We start from the raw sequence: 5,821 nt of genomic DNA, 5'->3' as shown, positions 1-5,821 counted from the left end.
TTTTTGGTATAAACTTTAAGGAGAAAAAAGAAGACTCTTTTTTGGGAAGCACTCATATACAGATAATATTGTATGACTCCAATGTCAAAAAAATTTTTTTGCTAGCTAAAATAATGATTTTTATTAATTCTCATTAAAAATGATTATTGGGGAGTTCAAAAATAGGCGCCAGTGTATGTTTAAATAGTGACCCTGCGAAAATATAGGGAATAATATGCAGAATATAAGGTACCAATACCTAATTCTGGCCGGGATGGGTATATCCAGCTGTGGCTCAATCTGTAATTATAAATTGCTCATTTATTGGAAAAATGACCGTCATTTGTGAACTGCTATATATCCCAAATGGGAATTTTGATCCTAGCAGATAATTGAATCATAGGTCATAACCGAGACATAATTGGTGCTCTATTAGTAGTGACAGGTGGGCGGCAAATATTTGCAGTACCAGGGTGTTCCTTAGTAGTCTCCTATCCAAGTACTTAACCCGGCCCTCCACTGCTTGGCTTCCAAGATCAGATGAGATTGGGCATCTCCAGCGGGGTATGACCGCAGACCTTATGCTCACCCTTGTCACACTGTGTCCACAAATGTGCACAGATAAGAGCCGATTATTATTTGTCGTATGAGCCACAAATTTGAGAGAAACACAGCTGGTTTGATGTAAAGATAAGGGGGGGGGGGGGTTTCTATCACAATTGATAGGATATATTCAAGAATTAAATACCCATCAGGGCTTAAGTGGTCGCAGTATGGGCAGGAAAAAACCTATATATTGCATAATTATCACATACATGTAAATCTGACATTGAATAAATAATATTATTGTCATGCAAAAGGAAAAAAGGGACCTCCAAATTTGGTCTCCAAAGCCACAGGTTACATGCGTAGTTGCACTATAAATTCCATAGCTCAGCTGAGTAGTGAAAAAATACAGCTCTCAAAAAACTGATAGTGAATTAATATCAACTGAGGTGACACTGTATGTATTCATTGAGTGCCCATACAGTGTAAAGGAAAAAACAGAAAGCGTTTTTTGTTGTTTGAATGGGGTCCAAGCTTTGACAGATGTATCCACATCTGCTTTTTTTGATAAAGATGTGGACCCAAATTCCGTTAGATATGTATTCCTTTGATAATTAATATCACTTGATGTATTTTAGCAGTCTGTATAACATATAGGCAAGATTTTACTAGTATTACTAATTACCTTTCCATATGCTGATGCATAGAATTAACCATATACAATTTAAGGTTTAGATCCTACTTGTGTGGAGAGGGAGATCCTGGTGTCTGGAGGGTGCCGGCCGCGTACGCCCGCGTCTGCCCACGTTGGGCTTGTTGTCGGGCTCCGGCCGCACTGTGCTTCCTGTTGTTCCGGTTTCCTAGGCGACGGACTTAGCCGTGAGCGGCTCGTTGCGGTCACGTGTGCGCACCACGTGACCGTGAGGTAATGTCCTGACGTACGTTTCGCATAAAGCTTGGTCACAGGGCGTCAGTAGGTTCTCACCTACTGGTTTGTCCTTATATTGGTGATACTGTGTACTGATTGGCTCTAAGCAGATGATTGATAGGTGATTCAGCCTATCATAGTCAGTATCGTATTTACAGGTTCCCATTGAGTATTATGTCCTGATTGACAGTTAGAGGGACCAATGAGCTAAAAGATGAGCGATCATATAGTTATTTATTTAAAAAAGAGCTGGTAGGATTAATTCTTTTGGTTAATATTTACAAGGGGTAAGGATAAGGTGACAGTATCATATGTGGAACAATTGATTACAGTATAGAAAACTTGACAGACACTGATTATTAAAAGCATGCACAGCACTTGTGTGCCTGTGCCATTATTAAAGTGGTTATGTACATATTAAGAAGGAAAAACAGATACAATTTTTATAAATGGTTATTTTCTTTATATATGTATATATGAATTTAAAATAGGGGTGTAAGTATAATATAGGTGAATAAATGATCGTGACTGCTAAACCTAGGAATGTCAAATTGATTATTATAATAATTATAAAATTGTGTTTAAAGGAACAAAACATATATTATTGTGAAATATATAATTGTGAGAAAAACTTTTGTATGTGGGGGAAGGGGGGGGAGGGAAAGGGGGGAGGGGGGGGGAAAGAATGGATTTTTGGAGGGAGAGAAAGGGGAGGGAAAAAGGGGGGGGTTTTGGGGGAGGTTTGGTGAGGGTTTGGGGGGGGGGGGGTTGGGGGGGGGCAAAGGAAAGGAGGGGGGACAGGTGATTGTGGGAGAATTATTGGATTAATATAATAATTATAGATAAATGTTATTAATAAAATTGAGTTTTAAATTAATTTAGTACCATTAGTAATGGTTGTGAACTAAGGTGTGAGCTGAATTATAGTATTCATACAATAGGTGCAGTTGATGATAAAATTAAATAGAGTGAATTAGAGGTTAGAAGAAGAAGAAGAAAAAAGAAGAAAAAGAAAAGGATAAGAAGAAAGGATATTGGAGCACTGGGATTGATGTATTCAGTTTAAGAAAACTCCATAATTGATGTTTTCATTCATACCAAACGGATGAATAGTGCCTAACTTAAAAATCCACTCACATTCTTTCTTCAAAAGGATATCAGTCAAGCTTCCACCTCGTATTCCGAGTTTGATTTTTTCGAGTCCAAAGACTCTAAGGTCCTCCCATCTGTTGTCATGATGTTGGTAGAAGTGGCGTGCTACTGTGGTCAGTGGTTTCATCTTTCTTTTATCAGAGGTGGCATTACGTATAGTCCCAATGTGTTCTAAGACACGTTGTTTCAGTGGGCGAGTGGTCATACCCACATATTTTTTATCACAACTGCATTTGATACAATAGATGACACCTTCAGTCAGACAGTTCATGTAGTCATTAATTTTGAGTTCTGACCCATATTTGTCTTTTACTTCCTTCACTGCTTCAATATGTCTGCAAGCTTTGCATCTACCACAGGGATATGTTCCTGTTGTGGTGTTTTTCTTTGTTGGTATTCTTTGAAAATGACTTTGGACCAAATGGTCTTTTAAATTTCTGGACCTTCGCCAACTCATGGAGACGCGTGTGCCCAGTTTTTCTGTTAAGTCGGGGTCAGTATGCAATACATGCCAATGTTTTTGTATTGCTTCACTGACTTCCTTCCATTCATGGCAATAATTACCCACGAATCTGATGGTATTTGTGTTTTGTATTGTTTCTTTCTTCTTAAAGATGATATCCTCCCTGGGGACAAACTCTGCATTCCGAGAGGCTTTTTTTATTGAAGTATTACTGTACCCTCTTTCACGTAATCGTTGGGCTAGTTCTATACTCTGTTTTTTGAATTTGTGATCATCTGAGCAATTCCTGCGAAGACGCAGGAATTCTCCTTTTGGTATGTTTTCTATGGTGGGATGAAAGTGTGAACTAGTCTGATGCAGCAGGGTGTTTGTCGCAGTGGTTTTACGGTACAGACTTGTGGCGATCATTCCTTCTGGGTCCTTATATAGCATTAGGTCCAAGAAAGGTAGCTCCGTTTGGCTGATGTTGTGGGTAAGGCGAAGGTTAAGATTGTTGTCATTTAGGCACTCTATGAACTGGTGTAACAGTTGTAGGTCCCCTTCCCATATCAAAAAGATATCATCTATATATCTTGTCCACATGATGATATTAGATGTAAAATCATCATGGGTATCCTTGAAGACGAATTCTTTCTCCCACCATCCTAAGAAGATGTTCGCATAGGTGGGCGCACAGGCTGCCCCCATAGCAGTACCCCGCGTTTGGAGGTAAAATCTGTCATTGAATACAAAAAAGTTATAATGCAATACAAAGTGCAACAGTTTGATCAGAAAAGTGTGAAAATCCTCCCAGCCTTCATTGTGCAGAAAATGTTCGACTGCTGCTATGCCCTCTGTGTGACCAATTGAGGTATATAGTGCTTCTACGTCTAATGATACCAGGTATTGGTTATCCTCCAATTTCACATCGTGTAATTTCCTAAGTATATCTGCTGTGTCTTGTATATATGAAGGAAGGCCCAGTACAAGATGTCTAAGATGCAAATCCAAAAAGATGCTAGCCTTTTCGGTTAGTCCTCCTATACCTGATACTATTGGTCGTCCAGGTGGTTTTAGTATATTTTTATGCACTTTTGGCAGCATGTAATATGTGGGAATTTTTGGATTCTGAATATGTAAATATTCATATTCTTGTTTTGTAATTAATCCTTGTTCTCGGGCCTGAGTAATAATTTTGCAATAGACCGACATATAGTTATCCGGAGGGTTAAGAAGTATTCTTTTGTAACAGTCAGTGGATTCTAATTGACGTAATGCTTCATTAATATAGTCTGTTTTTGGCCAGATCACAATATTGCCTCCTTTGTCCGAGGGCTTGATTAGGACATCCTGCCATGTTTGTATCTCCCTCATGGCTTTTCTTTCTTGATACGTCATATTTGAGTGGCGGAAATGTTTTTTATTGGTATGGATGAGATCAAATTCTTTTGCAACTAATTTTTGAAATACCTGAACTTCTGGACATATTTGTTCTGGTGGGTAATATGTGGATTTCTTCTTAATAACTGGTCTGATAGGTGGTCTATGGTCCATATGATTAGACCTGTCTTGGTCTTGTTGTAATTCATATAATGCAGTCAGTGCTTCTTCCTCCATTGCTTGAAGATCTGGGGTTGCGGTTTCTTCTATTTCAGGGGTTTCTCCTCTTGTAGTAGTGGGAGTCGTTTTATCACTATAAAGTTTTGTCAGGATTAATTTCCTTCCAAATAGTTTCAGGTCCTTCTCCCATCTGAACCTTTCAAAGTGTCCCGTGGGAGAAAATGTCAGACCTTTACTTAATATGGATTTTTGTGCATCTGTAAGTATATGTTCAGAAAGATTGATAATTTTAAGTTTATTATTATACTGTGTATTTTCCACCATAGTCAGAGGACTGGTGGTTGTCATCTCCTCTGTGTATTTCGGGTCAGAGGGGGTGAGAAATCCCATTGTTGCTGACCTCTTCTTCCTCTTCCGCCCCCTCCTCGTCTTCCTCCTCTTTGTCTTCCTCGTACCCTCCCTGTTCGGGGGTTCCCTAAAAAAGAAGTGGAAGAGGTAGTAGAGGGGGAGGGAATATATTGGTTGCTACTTGCTTGTCCTCTAGATCCTAAACGTTTTTCGGGTACGTAGTCAGCAGTGTCTTCAGTTCCAGATGTTTCCGCCTCTGAAGATGAATATTCACCTGTATATTGGGTTGTATTTCTTTTCCAGTTAGACCTTTGCCATTTGAAAACTCTTCCCGAGGCAAAGTCCTTTTTGTCTCTGGCGTATTTTGTTCGTTTGCGATCTATGATGGATTGTTCATATACCTGTAATTCTTGTTTGTTGTGTTCAAAACACTTCTGGAACTGCAGCACGCGGCAGTGTTACAATGTAGCGCCTATGCGCTACATTGTAACCAATGATGGGAACTTTCTGCCCTGCGGTTGACCTAAAGTGACGTCACCGCTGAGCAGAAAGTTCCCAGCATTGGTTACAATGGAGCGCATAGGCGCTACATTGTAACACTGCCGTGTGCCGCCTGTCAGTGAGGACAGCAGCACACAGCTGATCAGGAGAGTGCTACAACGTGGCACTCCCTGATTGGCTGAAGAAACCCACTTAGACAGAAGTCAAAGTGGGTTTCTGGCATTCGTGGGAAGGTGACCCATGTGCAAACATGGGTCCCCTTTCAGTTCGTGGTCGGGACACCGTTTTTTTTTTTTATTCAAGTACGTGGATTAACCCTGGATTTGCCGAGGAGCCTGGACCCATGGATCTGGTGAGTAGAATTT

The 5,821-nt window shown here is 40.0% G+C and overlaps 1 pseudogene; it reads right to left on the bottom strand.

Annotated features, from left to right (window-relative positions):
• Nucleotides 1-436: 436 nt before the first annotated feature.
• LOC134947358 (5S ribosomal RNA) lies at nucleotides 437-557 on the bottom strand (annotated as a pseudogene).
• Between the last annotated feature and the right edge of the window lie 5,264 nt (nucleotides 558-5,821).

This window comes from Pseudophryne corroboree, chromosome 7 (assembly GCF_028390025.1).
Source record: "Pseudophryne corroboree isolate aPseCor3 chromosome 7, aPseCor3.hap2, whole genome shotgun sequence".
Lineage (NCBI taxonomy): Eukaryota > Metazoa > Chordata > Amphibia > Anura > Myobatrachidae > Pseudophryne > Pseudophryne corroboree.
This window is presented reverse-complemented; position numbering and strand designations above follow the sequence as displayed.